The 18846-nt window shown below is 31.9% G+C and overlaps 2 pseudogenes; one reads left to right on the top strand and one right to left on the bottom strand.

The window, feature by feature from the left end:
* Positions 1 to 3910: 3910 nt before the first annotated feature.
* LOC120590967 (uncharacterized) lies at positions 3911 to 4030 on the bottom strand (annotated as a pseudogene).
* Positions 4031 to 7212: 3182 nt separating this feature from the next.
* LOC120590954 (uncharacterized) lies at positions 7213 to 7331 on the top strand (annotated as a pseudogene).
* The last annotated feature ends 11515 nt before the right edge of the window (positions 7332 to 18846 follow it).

The following is an 18846-nucleotide window of genomic DNA, read 5'->3' as shown; positions in this document are numbered from 1 at the left end:
GTTAAAGATAAACCTAAACCAAGTCATCTTGGAATAACTGAATTATAATAAAAGTTAAATTTTAATAAGTGAAGTTATACAATTGGTGTTATATCTAAAAACTAAGGCATAGACTAAACTTATATGGAAATTGATAGGTAATCTAAAACTCAAGGTCTGGGGCATAACTTGTTATTATCCTTTTCATGCATCACATTTCTGATCCCACTGAATACCAGAATTCACACATCAGTTTAATCAGCCAACAGGGTTCTGATTTGAGCATTAAGGATATACAGCATGATTAGGGGTTTTCAAGTTAGATAACTACTCAAGAGTAGTTAATTAGTAGCATTAGACTAATTCCATGAATTTATTCATCAAGTTAGCTGCATTACCAATATTTGTGTTCAGATTCTTTGGCCTCCATTTTGTAGAGAGTAAAATTTCATTATTCTTCCATCACAAAATTGAAATACTTAAATGAATATGCATTCTTTACTATAACTTTATCTCCTTTAGGATAGAAATGTATTTTTCTGTAGCTTTTGACTAGAATGAAATCACGAATTTCAGTATAGTACTAGCATTTAATGAGGATTTATTGAAGAATTTAACCTTGAATTAAGGTGAAATTTATCTATAATTTATTGAGAAGCTTAGGCAAAGTTGGAAGACGAATGTAATGACCTCAGAGGTAATTCGTAATGCACAGACTTTATAAAAATAATATGTGATATTATTATGGTATATATTATAAGAAGTGACTTACAAAAAGATGTAAAAAAGATTTTATCTGTTAGGATAGTGAGGGATGCTTGTAATTATGATTTAATTTGTTGCAGCAACATGTCTACTCACTGTTTATTTGAAATTTCTAAACTGCTCCCTTTTTTGTCTGTACTAATTTAATCATGTTCACACAAATTAACTATTTAAAGATCAGTAAAAAGAGAATTTGGGGAGAATCTGACATGTTTAAAGGTCTTAACTATTAATTAGATATTTACTGCTTTTCTAATGAAGCTCCATAGAATATTTGTATACATGTGGACAAAACTCATTGTCAGGTTATACCAGTGCTTCTTAAAAAGAACAAACTGGGACTAAAAGACATTACTAGTAATTCTCCCAAAACTAATGTTTGAAATAAATGTAAATTTTTAGGACTATATTGTCCATTCTTTGAATGTCTGGTAAGATTACAGAGACTTTACCTACAGTTAAAAGACATTAAAAGACTAGTTTCTCAATCTTCATACTGCATTCACAGCTGGGCTGGCCTACTCATCTCCTCTGATGAGCAACCTCCAATACACTCTGCTACATTCCCGCTTCCAGTTACTCATCGCCTGACAAAGGCATTAGGCAGGACTTTAACTTTTTGCTATTCTTGCTGTTGCTTCTGAAGTCTGTCTCTTGTTCCGCAGTCTCTATCTTTAGCACTGTACAGTACATGGTGAGTTTAAATTAATTTCTTTTAGTGTAAAAGACTATTTCTATTACTCTGCTCGAATCAACCCACATATTTAGCAAGTCTTTCTTCACTTTTTTCTTCTCTAAGTGCATCATGTTTAAGGTCTCTTAAGGAAATTATTTTACATCAATAATAGACATAACCAGATTTGTTAATTCTATAAGTTGAACATTATTAATGAGATAATGAGTAAAAAAAACTACTTATCAGTATTAAAATAAGATTATATTAAAATAGTATAATCGATATTTTTTCAGATTTATTGAGTTATAATTGACAAAATTATAAGATATTTAAAAGATGCCCATTACTAAGTTAATTGAAAAATTCATCACATCACACTTTGCCTTTTTTTTGAGAACATTTTAGTTCTACTCTCGGCAAATTACAATTATACCATACAGAATTTTCAACCATAGTCACCATGTTATACATTAGATACTCAGACCTTATTCATCTTTTTGTAATTGAAAGTTTGTACCCTTTTACCATCCTCTCCCCATTTCCCTCACATCCCATCACCTAGCAAATACCATTCTACTTTCTGTTTCTATGACTACAACTTTGTTTTTTGGGGGATTCTTTGTTGTTGTTGTTTTTCAAGATTCCACATATAATTGATACCATGTAGCATCTGTCTTTCTCTGCTTGGCATATTTCACTTGGCATATGTTCTCAAGGTTCATCCATCTGGTCAAAAATTTAAGAATTTCCTTTTTTTTCATGGCTAAATATTCCATTGTGTGTGTATACACACACATACACACCACATTTTCTTTATCTATTCATCTGTCAAGGGACATTAAGTTGTTCCCATATCTTGGTTTTTGTGAATCATGCTACAGTGACCATGGAAATGCAAATATCTCTTGAAAATAGTAATTTCGTTTCCTTAGGATATATACCCGGAAGTGGGATTCCTGGATCATTTAGTAGTTCTGTTTTTAATTTCTTGAGGACGCTCTGCTATTTTCCAGAGCGGCTGCACCAATTTATATTCCCATCGACAATGCACCAAAATTTCCTTTTGTCCACATACCAGAATTTGTTATCTCTTGTCCTTTTAATAATAGCCATTTTAACAGATGTGAGATGATATCTCATCATGGTTTTGATTTGCATTTTCTTGATAATCAATATTGTTAAACACCTTTTTATCTGTCTGGGCCATCTGTTGGTCATTTTTTTTTTTTGGAAAAATGTCTATTTAGGTCCTTTGCCTATTTTTAATTGGGTTATTTGTATTTTTGATATTAAGTGGTATGAGTTCCTTATACATTTTAGATATTATACTTTTATCAGATATATGGTCTGCAAATATTTTCTCCCATTCTATAGGTTGCCTTTTGCTGATAGTTTCTTTTGCAGAAGATTTTTAGTTTGGGTAATCTTGACTGTTTATTTTTGTTTTTCTTGCTTTTTGTCATATCTAAAAAATACCATTGCCAAAACAGATGTCATGTAACTGTGTTTTTTTTCTATGAGTTCATGGTCTTTGGTCTTACATATAAGTCCTTACCAATATAAGTTCATTTTTGTCAGTGATATAAGACTGGGATCCAGTTTCATTCTTTTGCATGTAAGTATCCAGTTTTCCCAACAACATTTATTGAAGAGACTATTCTTTCCCTATTGAGTTTTCTCGGCTCTCCTGTGAAATATTAATTAACAGTATAGTATGTACATGGATTTATTTCTAGGCTCTCAGTGACGTTACACTGCTGTATGTATCTGTGTTTCTGCTAGTATCATACTGTTTTGATTAATGTAGCTTGGTGATGTAGTATGAAATCAGGAAGTATGATATCTCCTGCTTTGTTCCTTCTCAAAAGACCTTCTCTGGCTACTTGGTCTTTTGTGGTTCCATAAAATTTTAGGATAACTTTTTCTATTTCTATAAAAAATGCCACTAGAAATTTGATAGAGATTGTATTGAATCTGTAGATCCCTTTGGGTAGTATGGATATTTTAATAATATTAATTCTTCTGAATCATGAATATGGGATATCTTTCCACTGGTTTGTGCTTTTTTCAATTTCATTTATCAAAGTCTAGTTGTTTTCAGTGTACAGACTTTTCACTTTTTTGGTCAAATTTATTCATAAATATCTTATTTTTCATACTATTATAAAGATTATCTTCATTATTTCTTTTTACAGATAATTTATTGTTCACATATGGACATGCAACTGATTTTGTTTTGCATGTTGATTTTGTGTCCTGCAACTTCACTGAATTCATGTATTAGTTCTAAAAGGGTTTTTTTTTTTTTTGAGTCTTTAAGATTTTCTATATGTAAGATCATATCATCTGCAAATAGTGGCAGGTTTGTTCCTTCCTTTCCAGTTTCTTTTACTTTTTTTATTTTTTATTTTGAGGCAAGGCAATTTTGGTTGATCTTACAGATTACAAGGACCTTGTCAGCTTACAATCTCTTATTGTTTTATTTTTTTATGCCTACAGCACCTGGTCTTCCTAGATGGTCTACCATCCAAGTACTAACCAGGCCCAACCCTGCTTAGTTTCCAAGATCAGACAGGATCAAGGCTTGTTCAGGATGGCATGGCCGTAGACTCTTCCTTTCCAGTTTCAATGCCTTCTATTTCTTCTTTTTCTTGCCTGATTTCTCAGGCTAAGACTTCCAATACTATGTTGAATAAGAGTGATGAGAGTGGGCGTCCTTGTCTTGTTTCTAATCATAGTAGAAAAGCTTTAACCCTTTCACAATTGAGTATGACATTAGCTGTGTGCTTGTCATATAAAGATTTTATTATGTTGAGGTATATTCCTCCTAGACCTTAAGGGTTTTTGTCATGAAAGAATGTTGAATTTTGTCAAATATTTTTCTCTGCATGTATTAAGATGATCATTTGATTTTTATTTTTCATTCCACTAATGTAGTGTATAACATTTATTGATTTATGTATACTGAATCATCCTTGCATCCCAGGGTTAAACACCACTTCATGATGGTGTATGACACTTTTAATGTGCTGCTGAATGCAGTTTTTTAGTATGTTGTTGAGAATGTTTATATCTATATTTTTCTGGGACATTGGCCTGCAGTTTCCTTTTCTTGTAATGTTTTTATCTGGCTTTGGTATCAGGGTAAGGATGGCCTCATAAAATGATGTTGGGAGTCCTTCCCTTCTTCAAGTTTTGAAAGAGTTTAAGAAGAATTGGCATTAATTCTTTGAATGTTTAGTAGAATTCACAGGGAAAGCATCTTGTTCTGGACTTTTATTTGTTGGGTGTTTTTTGATTACTTATTCAATCTTGTTATTCATTGATCTGTTCAATTTTTTTTTTATTTCTTCACGATTCGTATTTGGTTAGCAGTTGATCTAGGAATTTATCCACTTCTTCTCAATTACCTAGTTTGTTGGTATAAAATTGTTCAGAGTCTCTGAAGATACCTTGCATTTCTGTGGTCTTAATCGTAATGGCTTCTTTTTCATTTCTGATTTTATCTATTTGAGAATTCTTTTTGATAGTATAATTAAGACTTGTCAATTTTGTTTATCTTTTTAAAACCCGATCATAGTTTTGTTGATCTTTTCTATTGTTTCTTGGCTTCTATTTTATTTATTTCTGCTCTGATCTTTGTCATTTCCTTCTTTCTGCTAACTTTGGGCTTAGTGATTTTTTCTAGTTCCTTGTGGTGTAATTTTAGGTTGTTTGAGATCGTTCTTTTTTCTTAATGTGGAAGTTTATTTCTATAAATATCCCACTTACCTCTGCTTTTGCTCTATCCCTTAAGTTTTGCTGTTTTTCTATTTTCATTTGTTTCAAAATATTTTTTTCTTTTTTAATTTCTTCTTTGACCCACTGATTTTTCAGCAGTGTGTTTATTATCCACATAGTTCTGAATTTCTAGTTCTCCTCTTGTTATTGATTTCTACTTTCATACCACTGTGGTCAGAAAAGATAGTTGGTATAATTTTAATCTTCTTACATTTGTGAAGGATTGTTTTGTGACTAGCATATCATCTATCTTTGAATACGTTCCATGTGCACTTGAGAAGAATGTATATTCAGCTGCTGTTAGACAGAATGGTAGGCAAATGTTTGTTAGGGTCATTTGATCAAATATGTAGTTTAAGTCAATATTTTCTTATTGATTTTCTGGAAGGTCTATCTATTGTTAAAAGTGGAGTATCGAAGTTTCCAACTATTACTACATTATTGTATATTTCTCCCTTCAGGTATGTTAATATTTGTTTTATGTAAAAGAGTATAACAGTAAATATGCTTCTAACATAGGAAAATCTAGATATTTACTGTTATACTCTTTTGATGAATTGATCCTTTAATTATTATATAATGACCTTCTTTGTCTCTTGTTATAGTCACTAGCTTAAAGTCTGTTGTGAGATATAAGAATAGCTACCCCTGCTTTTTTTTGATTTTCATTTGCATGGAATATCTTTTCTCATCCCTTCAATTTTAATGTATACATGTCTTTAAAGCTGAAGTGAGTCTGTTATAGGCAGCGTATAATTGATCTTATATTTAAATCAATTCCACCACTCTAAATCTTCTGATTAAAGAATTGAATCCATTTACATTTAAAGTTATTACTGATATGTATGGAGTTATCATTGCCATTTTGTTAATTATCTTCTCGCTGCATTGTAGTTTCTTTGTTCCTTTCTTCCTCTCTTGCTCTCTATCTTTGTGATTTTCTGTAGAAGTATTCCTCAATTTCTTTATCTTTATCATTTGTTTAACTACTATAACTTTTTCTGTGTGGTTTCCACGTGTCTTACATAAAACATCTTGCAGTTACAACCATCTATTTTAAGTTTCTAACAACTTAAATTTAAACATATAAAAGCTCTATATTTTTATATTCTTCCCCCAATATTTATGTTTTTAATGTCATAATTTATACCTTTTTATATTATTGCATCTATTAACAAATTATTGTGGTTATAGTGAATTTTTTTCATACTTTTGAGTTTTAACTTTATTCTAGAGTTATCAAATGTCATTTTCTCAGGAAGTCCATTATTGCCTGCCCTGAACTTTACTCCCTAGTCATCCTCTATCACAATAACCTCCTTGCATTTTCTTTAAAGCACTTCTCTGTTTCTCAATATTTGAAGTTATCTTGCTGATTTATTTATATATTTGAGTCTTCACTCTTTCCCCCAAATATAAAATTTTCTTCTTTAGGACTATTTTACAGATACTTACTTTAGGCAATCCTTAATAACACAATGTTCAACACAGAACTAGCATAGAATTCAGCAGGACAGATCTGAGAACTTTAAAAGGACTGGCATGGATTCTGAGATAAAAACTCTAAGGACAATGTAAGCCTGTAGCAGCCATGACCAATTTTGTGACCGTGTGGGGAGAGCCTGTCTGATATAGGTAAAAAGCCAACAAAAGAAAAGCAGAATTGAAAAACTGAAAGGCTTAGTCTATGCACCATCTTTTGAAATATGGCTAAAGGCAGTTCCACTACTGGATTTCCACTTTATACGAAGCAATAAATTCCTTTTGTAACTTTAGCTAGTTTGAGTTGAATTTACATCATTAGTAACAAAATTAAGGTTGATTACTTCCATAAAATGTCATATAAAGACCGGCTAAAGGAGTGATCGCTTCTAACTGTAAGATTCGAATAGACCAGTTGTAGACATAGGCAGGATATTATCACAAAGGCATATATTCTATTTTTTTAATTCTTTGCCTCATATCGTCCCACTTCTCCTTCCAAATATCAGTTCATAAAAATGAACTGATACATCCACAGCCATGCCACCCTAAACGTGCCTGATCCTGTCTGATCTTGGAAGCTAAGCAGGGTTGGGCCTGGTTAGTACTTGGATGGTAGACCATCTAGGAAGACCAGGTGCTGTAGGTGTTAAAAAAAATTAGTAGAAACACTTGTTTATAGATTAAAAATTTTAATGCTAGATTTTCTTTTACCCTATTTGAGACAATAGGACATTTATGACACTTAAAAAATTGCAAGAAAAACATTTCATGTTAATTAAAAATGTACATGCATATATTTTTAGAAGATCCCATAATTCTTTCCTTTTGTAATTCTTTGCAAGCAAGTGAATAAATACCATTTTATAAGAATAATTACTGTATTTTTCTTTTTAATCAGACTATTTCTAAGAATTTTAAAAATGTAATTGAAGTAAATGCAAATGAGATCTTATTTTAATGAATTTTATTACTTCTGCTTAACCTTTTCCCATTTAGAAAAAAAAATGAAGTTCATGTAGGAATACTACGTTTTCTAGGATTTGACATTTTCAGCAACTGAACTACTAAAAACAGAATGCTATAAATAGAATGATGTCATTTGTTTCCAAAGACTATTGATATGCTAGAAGGATGCAAAAATAATAATAAAAGTGAGATATTTCATGGCAAACTTTGGGGGTAAAGTTAGGACTGCAATCTGCGAGTTATCTCGGGGCAAATGAGAAAAGGGTTAACTGATTATACAGTAAATAAAATGGAAATAGGTCTTGTGCATATTTTAAAATTTAGAGAGAAATTCAATCTACATACGTTTAGAAAAAATAGTCAAAAAAGTTTTTTAAAATATATTTCTATTTAGGAATAGTAAGTACCTTTGCTCTTAATAATAAAGAATTTAATTTATAAAGAAGACATTGAGGGTACATATTATTAATAGAAACAATATGCTATAAAATACTTTTTTGTAGAACATAATATTCAGAAATATCAAAGATTGAAGAAATATGAATCAGATAAGGAGGTTGACATCACTGCTTATATAGTACTGACCTCTCATAATCCCCTAGAGGGAAGAGACAATGATCTCACAAGAGAAGCAAAAAGGCCATGGGACTAGTGTGTATGTATGTGTGTGTATATGTGTACATATGTATACATATATATATGCTTTTATATATACATTTATATATATATGCTTATATATATGCATATATATGTGGTTTTAAATAAAAGTGTGTCATATGTACCTACTCTTAGCTGACTTCCTCAAGAAGATATGTGTCATCTACTGGGGAAATGACTGTCAGGGAAATACCAGTAGGAATGTTGTGCTTCATCCTCTTCTCATTGCCTCAGGAAAAAGAAGACAGTGAAGGGATGGAAGAAAATGCAATTGATAAAATATTTATTATTAAATTAGTTATTCCTGTGAGTAACTGGATCTTAATACCCCTGGGAAATTCTGGAAGCCACTGTAGAGCACCTCACAGTCATTCCACAGCAGTAGCAAGGAAGCCAAGGTATTTATATACAAGCTCCAGTCAGTCATTGGTTGAGGGATACTGAGGGTGATGAGGGAAGGGCAGTAATTTCCTGTCACCTTAGGATGGTCCTGCCTATATTTCTGGCTTAAAGAATCCTTCAGGCAAAGAATGTAGGTGTCGTTAGCTGGAGTCAGGCTGGAGTGCAGTCAGACAGTAAAGGTTAGAGGATATAGGAAGGCACTGACATCATTTGCTCCCTCTTCCTTGCCCAACCAGGGTAGTGATGGAAAACACAAAATTCTAGAACTATCTGTGGGTTCTCCTGTAAAAGAATGCTGACTTCCCTACACTCCACTGTGTAGGAATAAATTTCAAAATATTTAAAATTAAAAGTATAATTTCTATCTGAGATTACTTCTAATTCTTATTTCTTATACAAACAATCTAGACTAGAAGAACTCCCAAATAAATAGAATAAATAAATAGCAAAATACCTGTAAGACAAGTCTCCTTTTCCCTCTTGTCTCAGTTTAAGCCTCAGTGGTATCTCCTACTGGCTCTTTCCTTTCACCAGCCAAAAATACAATTTTTACTATAATTTGGCATGCTATCAATAAGTTTCATTAGACAAGACATCTCTATTTCTTTGTTCAGAAATAAATATACTCCTCCTAGCTCCCACTGAGACACTATCTCTAAAATTGTGGACACCCAGCCCATTACCTACACAGTGGGCCTCTTTTCTCTTCTGAAAATTTTATTGCACACCAACCATACCAAATTCTAGAAATAGTTCTTTGTGCTTAGCTACAAAAATGGTGATAATCCAGAGCTTCTAGTTTCTCTGTTTAGGCAGCATGAGTGTAACAGAGAGAGGCTGTTCTTTCCAGGGTAACTGAGCTCAAGTTGCCAGGAAGGAAAAACAGAACTTTTTATGCCTTTAATGACTCCATAGGAAGATAGGGGAAATGGCAAGAATCTGAGAAAGAGAGAGAGAGATGTTAATGAAATACAGAAAGATATCATACTTTCTTAATTAAAAATAATCCCTCTATATGTAATGTTTGAAGTGTTCTGTAATAATTTTTCCACCAAGAGATATGTTTTCCCCAATTTTAAAAAGGAATATCATGAAATAAGAGAACACTGGTTCATGTTAAATGACTGTAAGACTCCAAATCGGTTGGACCCCAATGACTGTAGGCCTACACCAAGACACTTCATAAATAACTGTCAAAAGTCAAAGACAAAGAAATAATTTTAAGAACAGCAAGAGAAGTGAGACCTCTTATATAAGGTAAACTTTATAAGACTATCAACAGATTTCTCAAGAGAAAATTTTTAGGCTAGGAGAGAATGGGTTTCAAAACACTGAAAGATTAAATATTTAAAATATTAAAAGAAAGTCAATATTTAAAATACTGAAAGAAAATCAATATTTTAAACAATGAAAGAAAATAACTCTCAAACAAGAATTCTACACCCAGCAAAGATGTCCGTAAAAGATGAAATACTTTCTCAAACAAAAAAAGCTAAGTGACTTTATTACTACCAGATCCGCCTTAAAGAGAAATGCTAGAGTTCCTTGAGTAGAAGTAAAAAACTACTAACATCACACACACACACACACACACACACACACAGAATATAGCATAAACTCACTTGTAATCATAAATATATAGTCACAGTTAGATTCTGCAATATAATGGCACATAATTAACTTACAACTTCAGTTTCAAAGTTAAAAAATAATCAAAAGTTAACAAAAATAATCATAAATACAATAATCTGTTATTAGTTACATAATAAATATGTAAATCATAACAGCAAAAACCTAAAATGTGAGAGGAAGAAGTAAAAGTATAAAGTATACATGTTAAATGATTGTAAAATATCTTTTGAGTGTGAAACTATGCCTTTGGCAAACATAATTATGGAATTCGTCTCATATTGTGCACAGAATGTTAAGCTTTTGTTTTAAGTACTTTCTTTCCTTCTGGTACTACAAGATATTTCAGGCTTGTATATTTCTTGCCCCAGTCATAGAATCAGCAATTTCTTCAAAGAGTCTTGGAACCTTTCACTTGAACAAGGAACTAGGAAATGAGATTTGGGCTCTAATTGTGCTTTTGCTTCCAGGATTTTTTTGTGTATACTAACCCATATAAATACACATATTTATAAAGACTTCTGTGTTAATCAATAGTATACATATGAAAATAGTTTTGATTCACACTGATGTTTCTCACTCTATTACATTACCACACAGATCATTCTAGTTTCCTCCCCTTTGTATCTGTAACCTGCCACTCCAAAAGTGAGAAATCTAGCTCCACCCTTTGTCAAACATTTACTTAATTGTTCTATTCTATTATGCATATATAATAGGATGAAAATTGTTTCATTATAACCCTTAGGAAAGTTTTGACAACTAGGATCCAGTGTTTATGTGCATTTTTTCTTGTTTTTAATCTTATATATTCCACTAGTTTCCAAAGTTACTTGAGTCAGCATCTTTCCCCCTACTCACCTCAGAGAGGTTGTTTCATACATTTGTAACACAGTTAAATTATTTTGTCACCTTCTGTGTTATTTTCTGCGATTCTCTAAACTTCTAAATATTTTTTAAATTTTCATACATTAAGGTTCACCCTTTATGCTGTAAAGTTCTATAGGCTTTAACTAATGCATAGTGTTCTGTATCTATCAATACAATATCTAACAAAAACAGTTTTACCACTCCGATAAGTCCCTTGAGCTTTAACTATTCAACCTTCTTCTCAAGCTTCTGGTAATCTCAGATGATTTTAATGTATCTATACTTTTGCCTTTTTTCAGCATGTAATATAATTTAAATTGCATAATATGTAGTCTTTATAGACTGGGTTTATAAGCTTTGATTTTGTAGTAATTCTTATACCTAATATATTTTTTTTTCCTGTGTGCACAGATAATGTTTAGATTCTCTGCTGATACTGACACATGGCAGATTGCCTGGAAGGAGTTATATCAACTAAAAACAGTACCCAGTAATGAACAGGAGTTGTTCTAAACTAGTGGGCTATCCCTTATAATCTTTAGAGAAGGATAAAAGGTGAAAGAAAGAGAAATGAGAGAGAGAGAGAAAGAGAGAGAGAGAAAGAGACTGATTAATTTGACTTAATAAATGTTAAAAGCAAGCTGTGCTGAATAATCCAACCTCTCCATCTCTCACCAGTATACATAAATTGTTTTACTGTTCTTTTAGTGCATAAATGAAACTATTTCCAGTGTAATCACATGCTTATATGTTTAATTAAAGTGCTACCAATAAGCTGTGGAAGAACAAGTATTTCAACTGTATTGCCATTTATACATAAAATTATTACACAGCATAATAGGAATAAAGGGGAAGGGAGGGTAGAAGGAGGCTGCCACCAGTGGGCTGACATTTTCTATATGTAAAAATGGGATCATTTCAGAGAGGGTGATTTTTGATATCTATTAAATTATATATGATTGATAAACATGCATGAAATCTCATTATTAGTGTCATTTCATAACAACCTTTAATAAGCTTACATTTGAAAATAGTAGTTTTTTCCATTATTCCTGAAAATCATGAAAAAATAATGAAGAATGTAAAATAAAAATCATGCAAAAATAATGAAGAATGAAAAATAAAAATTGATAAAACTATGAGAAAGATAAAAATCACACACACACAAAAATAGGTGAAATGGCTACAAAAAGAAAAAAGTAAAAACTGATTACGGGTAGGATAGGTAAAAGCTGAGAGAAAGCTGCAGTTTCAGAACCTAAAAAAGACCAGAGAGTGTACTTTTGAAGGTCAGAAGCATATCCTAAGGGATAAAACTAAACCCCTCTGCAGAAAGAGAATGTACAGATTGGCCTCAGGAGAGTGCTTAGAATTTTTGTTCTAAGAAGCAAAGATGAGGATTTATCCAGAAAGATCATTCTATCTTTGAGAAGGTGAGGGAGAAGAGAAACTGCATTGTTTAAAACTCCACAGGTCTCTGATTTCATTGATGAAAGAGTGAAAGTTAAGGGAACTCACACAAAATTAGGTTATAAGAAAAATTCCTTCTAGACCAATACACAACCTTGATTCCTTCCACGCATACACCACAGACAAATGGTTTCGAAAAAATTTTGCTCTATCACAAATGAGAAATAAAAAATGTACTATCATAATGTCTATACAAAAATAATACAAGAAAATTGAACAAAAGAAATAAAAAATAACAGAAGAATACATTGATGAAAAAAATGTGGTCATGGAACAGATAGTTTTAGATCAAATATTTTACCATGAATATTAAAAAGTAACTTATGGCATTAGTCATCTATGTGAAGAGATGAAGCAGGGAAGTAGCAGCATGAATGTTTTGGGTGCTACTGACAGTTGGATGAAGGAAAGAAATATGGGTTCAAAGGTAAAATGGAGAAGCAAGAGTTCAAAAGTTGGCCATAAACAAACTCTTCATAAAGACAGGCTAGAAAGCCTGGGCCCAATTACAAATATATGTGGGAATCATTTCTTTCTATTTTCAGCATGGTGCACATATCAAGGCATGATACAGCACATCCTAAGTGCAAACATAGACTTCCACAAACTGTAAGATCCTTCCGAAAAATGCTTTTATTTCTTCACATAATTTTGAAAAATTGCTGTGACTTGAAGTTAGATAGGTAAGTTTACTCTTATTCTTACGATGATAAACTTTGATTAGAGGGGGGAAATAAGAAAAAAATCAAGAGCATCTAATAATAATTAACAACTTAATCTGAAAGAGGGATATATTCTTTGACATAGAGGAGACTTCTTTGTAATTAAAAGTCCAAGCACTGAGCTAACAGAGATTAAAGTTTTATGCAGCCATTTCTCTCCTTTTATTTATTAAAAATCATAAACGCTACTGAGAAAATTCAGTTCTTTATAAAACACCATGAAATGTAAGTTTAGCTTGCTAATTAGATCTAAATTCTGGATGATCTTCGCAACTAACAAAGATAAATTTATTATGTTTTCACTTTTAAATAAAATGATGAAATTTAATGAAGATATAAAAATTTTATCATAAAGTGACTGATACTGTTAGAATGAGTCTGTGAAATACCCAGGCATTTCTAAACCCAAACATAGGCAAATTCTTACTTCAGAACTGGAGCATGGGCAATCACTAGGTCAATGGGGAAAATAAAATATTGCACATATATGAGCTACAGATAAAACAGAAATGTGTTTCCCTGGAATACTGCATACTTCACCTAACTTCACTTGTGACCCTAGAGCCACCAGTAAGTCTGATAATTTTTGATGGAAGACAGAAAAGGGATATAACCTTCTTTCCACTCCCCTATAGAGCCTTGGTTCAAAAGAGGAAGTTTAGAGTTAGGATTTTTGAAAGTTCTGGCTGAGAGCACTTATGAGGGTGTTATTGTATTGGCTGGAGGAATATCTGGGGACCAAAACTGGGGAGCACCAGGGTGAGAAGAAGAAAGCAGTGGCCAACAGAAATCTGTGGTATCCTTTAAGAAAAGTCAACATTGCCCTTTCCCACTCCCCAGTGTTCCTATCTCCCATTGCTCATACAATGCCAAGAAGGAGAGATAACCTCTCTTTATAGGAAGAACATAAAAAGTTGGGAGAACAGGAAAACTTCCACCAAGTGCCTAAGCAAACACCTTGGAACCTGCCTGCTTCCACAGCTGCAGCCTGTCATGCCGAAATCATCTTCCACCACTGGTTAGGATGTCACCTCTTAGGACACTCTGGTAACTGCATCTGAGCCCAAGGAAGCTAATAAACATAAATAGCAGTCCATCTCTGGGTACCCAGGAGCTAATAAAAGAAGATCAATCAGAACACGAAATAGAACTTTTGGATGATAATTTTAAAGGGGGCTGGAGTGAATTTAAGGAAATTCAAGTACAACCTATCACTCAGAAAAATCAAACCTTTCTGGATCTTAAAAGAGCATGGGTCCCCAAATAATTCAATAAATTAAAGAACAGCATAATAACTTGCTGGACCACTTGTATTATCATTTTATAGGAAAGATAAAACTATTTTATAGTAACTGAGAGGGAAAAGATAAATGGTAGAGAGAATAAATTCAGGAAATCCAGTGCACAAATAATAACAGATCTAGAAGCTGGAGGAGAGTCAATAATGTATGCAAAAGTACACAGAGCTTCAAAAGTAACAAGAAAAAATTTAATACATAATAATCAATAAAATCAACAATAAGAAAAAAGTAAACAAAAAAATACAATGTAAAATAAATAGCAAACTCACAATAAAGAAGAATAGATGAAGCATATAAGTCATTACTCTAAAAGTGAAACATTTGAATTCTTCAATTAAAATACAAAGATCAGATTATGTTTTAAAAAATTCACAGCTACTTGATGTTTAAAGGAAATATTTAAAACAATGGGATAAAGAGAAAACGGAAATAGAAAGTAGCACCAGACGAGGTGGAATTTAAGGTTGAAAGAACTGAAGATGAAACTGAAGAATATTTAATAATAAAATTTCCAATTTATGAAAAAAGATAACATTCATTTAAACTGAGTGTGCTCAACATTTAAATACATGAAGCATAAGCTATCAAAAATACAACAACAAAAAATTTAAAACTGGATTAAAATTAAAATAGGAAACCAAAATATTCCTCTTTCTGTCTTGGACATATCTAGTAGGCAACAATTAGTAAGAGTTGTTAAGATGTGAATGTTTGAGTCTCCCTCCAAATTTAAATGTTGAAATCCTAACGCCCTATGTGATAGTATTAGTAAGTGAGGACTTTGGGGAGAGATTAGGTCATGAGGCCAGAGCTTCATGAATAAGACTTATAAAAGAGGCCAAAAGAGCTCTCTTACCCTTTCACCTTGAGAGGACACAGGGAGAAGTTGGTAGCCTGCAACCTGGAAGAGGACCCTCACCTGACCAAGCTGACACTGTGATGTCAGACATCCACCTATCAGAATTGTGAAAAATAAATTTCTGTTGTTTATAAACTACCCAGTCTATGGTATTTTGTTATAGCAGCCAGAACAAACTAAAAAAAGGATATATAAAAATTTAACTTAAAAAAAACAATAACCTTGAACACATACATACCCACACCCACATGTGTATACAAAACTTTACATCCTTCAAATGGAGAATAAATATGTTTATTTCTTTATGTTCATGAAACATAAACAAATGTAATCATTTTCTTGGGCACATAGAAACTATGCAAATCAAAAAGCAAAATATTACAGCGCTGAATCCTCTGATCAGAATCCAATAAAATTATAAATAAATAATAAAATAGTGACAAACCTTAATTCACTTGAAATTAAGACCCTAGATAATCCATGGATCGAAGAGGAAATCAATAGAAAATTGCAGAACAATTTGAAGTCATTGAAAAGAGTATACTTCACACTGGCACCCTACGGGACACAGTAAAAGCTTCTCAGAAAATGTACTTTTAATTCTTTTGATATTAAAGAAGAAAGACTAAAAATGAAAAAAATAAGTTTTACATAAATGTTAGAAAAAACTACAAAAGAATTGAAAAAAATAAAATTCATAAAAATAAAAGCTGAAATGAATGAAGCAGAAAATATGTAATCAAAATTAATAGAAAGAATAAATTCAAAAGCTGATTCTTCGTGATAAATCAGCCTCTCGTTATTCCAAAAAGAAAGAAAAAGAGAGAGAAAGAGAAAAAAAGAGAGAGAAAGAGAGGTATAAAATTAAGAGAAAGCACACACAGGCTCAGACAAGGTAAAATTAAAGTAATATTTACAACTCTATGGCAATATATTTGAAAAGTTAGAAGAAATGGATGATTTCCTTACAAAAATATAAATTACCAAAATTGAAAACCCTTAGAAACGGAAAACTTGAACAGATTAATTAACATAAAGTTATTGATTCCTTCTGTTAAGTTACACAGAGTTTTAATTGAAGAATGATGGAGCATGCCACCCAAACAGCTCTCTGGCTCTGGGAATTTAGATGTGGCCTGGTATATCAGTCTTTCCTGTAAACAAATAGTATTTCCAGTTACACTTGGAAATGTGAAAACTACAAACCTCAGGATTCCAGGCAAAGCCAATAGCTGTAGCTTTGTGAGAGAAATCCTATTGAAGTGGATAGTTAAAGAAATGCAAAGATAAGTGCCAATTGGAAATACCCAGGCCATAATTCTTACAAATATATTTTATTTGTGTTCATCTGAGATTAAGAGACTATTCAATTAATTGTTAGTCTAAATCTAAATTTGTTTAATTTTAAAAGAATGTACTTTGATGTTGGTGAGAGGTAATTTTCATCATCCCATGAAGCCAACTGATTTATTAGTTTGTAGTGGGTAGTTAAAAACATGTTAATAATTCTCTATGCTGTGTTCAGTTCTCAACTGAATAAAGCTGTAGGCCATTCATCGAAGAAGGTGAATTCTACTATTCATTATTAAAATGGAATATCAAGCACAGCATGCAAAATTTTAAACCTATGTTATTAGATTGGCACCTCATTCTAAAAGAAACAGTATTTTTAAGTCTGTATTTTCTCTTCCTAAGAACCTAACTTAAATAGTTATTCTGTGCCTCCTCTAACTCACTGAGCAGCCATTATATTTATAGTAGTTCAACACTATAGCTGATAAAAGTATGTGGTCTTTACTATCTCTTTAATAATTCATTTTAAGCAAAGAAAATAAATTTTAAAATACACACTGTGCAAAAAACACAGCCCTCATGTCAGGGATATCACCATGCAATTGTCTATGTTTAGCTTTATCTGCTGTCAAATGCAATTTTAATACATATTTGCTAATGCTTATCTCTACTATTTAAAATATATTCCATTTATCACAGTCATAAATATTTACAAGAGCTACCCAGTTTGGCATTGATATTTTTCTGTAATATCTACATTATAAAACATATACATTAAAACAAAAATTTTAAGAGATGAGATAAAATTAAATAAACCCTAGCATTTCAAGGCCTTGATGTATTCACATACTCCACTCTGAAGACCACATTGCTTGAAAATTGGTAAGGAAATCATTTCCCTTCTTGACAGAAAGTCTTAAGCACACCCATAAAAAGAGCTCTCTATGCAAAAATGTCCTTGATAGAAAAAAAACTAAGTTATATAGGAAACCTATAGGTTTTCCTAGGAAACCTATATAACTTAGGTTTTTTTCTATCAAGGACATTTTTGACAGTTCTACTTATTGAGTTAAACAGTAAGAGAGCATCTTAAAGCTAGTGTCTTAAAAACATTAAATACATCTCTTTGAGAAATATTTACTAGCTTAATTTCAGCCATCTGATCACTTATTTCAGAGTGGGAAATTTCTGGATTGATAAAATGAGATTAAGGAAGGTCAAATTCAGCAGAAATTTTGCATACTCTAAATATATTTTCTTAGTCTGTGTCTGTTAGGTACCTGAAATAGACCCATACTGATAGTTACGAATAGAGTACATTCCAGTGTGAGGGAATTGGGTCTGAGAATAATTTTAAATTGTCTCATCAGTTTATGACTTGCTGACTCGTTCTGCCCAAATTTGGGATATGTTAAAGTGCCACAGGCTGTTGTGCTTTTCAGTAGACAATTGAATACAAAGACCTGGGATTCAGAAAGAGAATTTGGGCATGTAAAGTGGCCATTGCTGTCTTCAATATAAAGGAGGCAGTGAAAGGGATGGAAGGGGAATATACTAGAAAGTCTGATGGTAAATGATAGTGATGGTTTTCTTCTTTCTACTTTTCTACACTGTCTGCAATGATTATGTCTTAATTGTAAAATAAATTAATATAAATTTTAATTTTATAAAATCTTGTCTTAAAATTACTACATTTAACTTAAATTCTTTAAGTTAATTTTAAACTTATTTACATTTCAAACATTCTATGTTGGACAAAATAATTATACGAATCTACTTTTACTAATTGCCACCATTATTATGCTTCAATTATTAAACAATGTTTTGTTGCTGTTCGGGCTCTGAAGTGGAAATTATTTATCTACTTTAGTTATATAATTCTGTGATCTGAAAATTTTACTTTGAAATATCCACATGTTCCATGTAGTCTACTGAATTATTCAAATGTCTGAATCAACTATAAAGTTTTATAGTTAAAATCTTAAGTATTGG

The sequence above is a fragment of the Pteropus medius genome, unplaced genomic scaffold (genome assembly GCF_902729225.1).
Source record: "Pteropus medius unplaced genomic scaffold, Ma_sr-lr_union100, whole genome shotgun sequence".
Classification (NCBI taxonomy): Eukaryota; Metazoa; Chordata; class Mammalia; order Chiroptera; family Pteropodidae; genus Pteropus; species Pteropus medius.
Note: the sequence above shows the minus strand (reverse complement) of the source record. Positions and strands in the feature narration are given on the sequence as shown.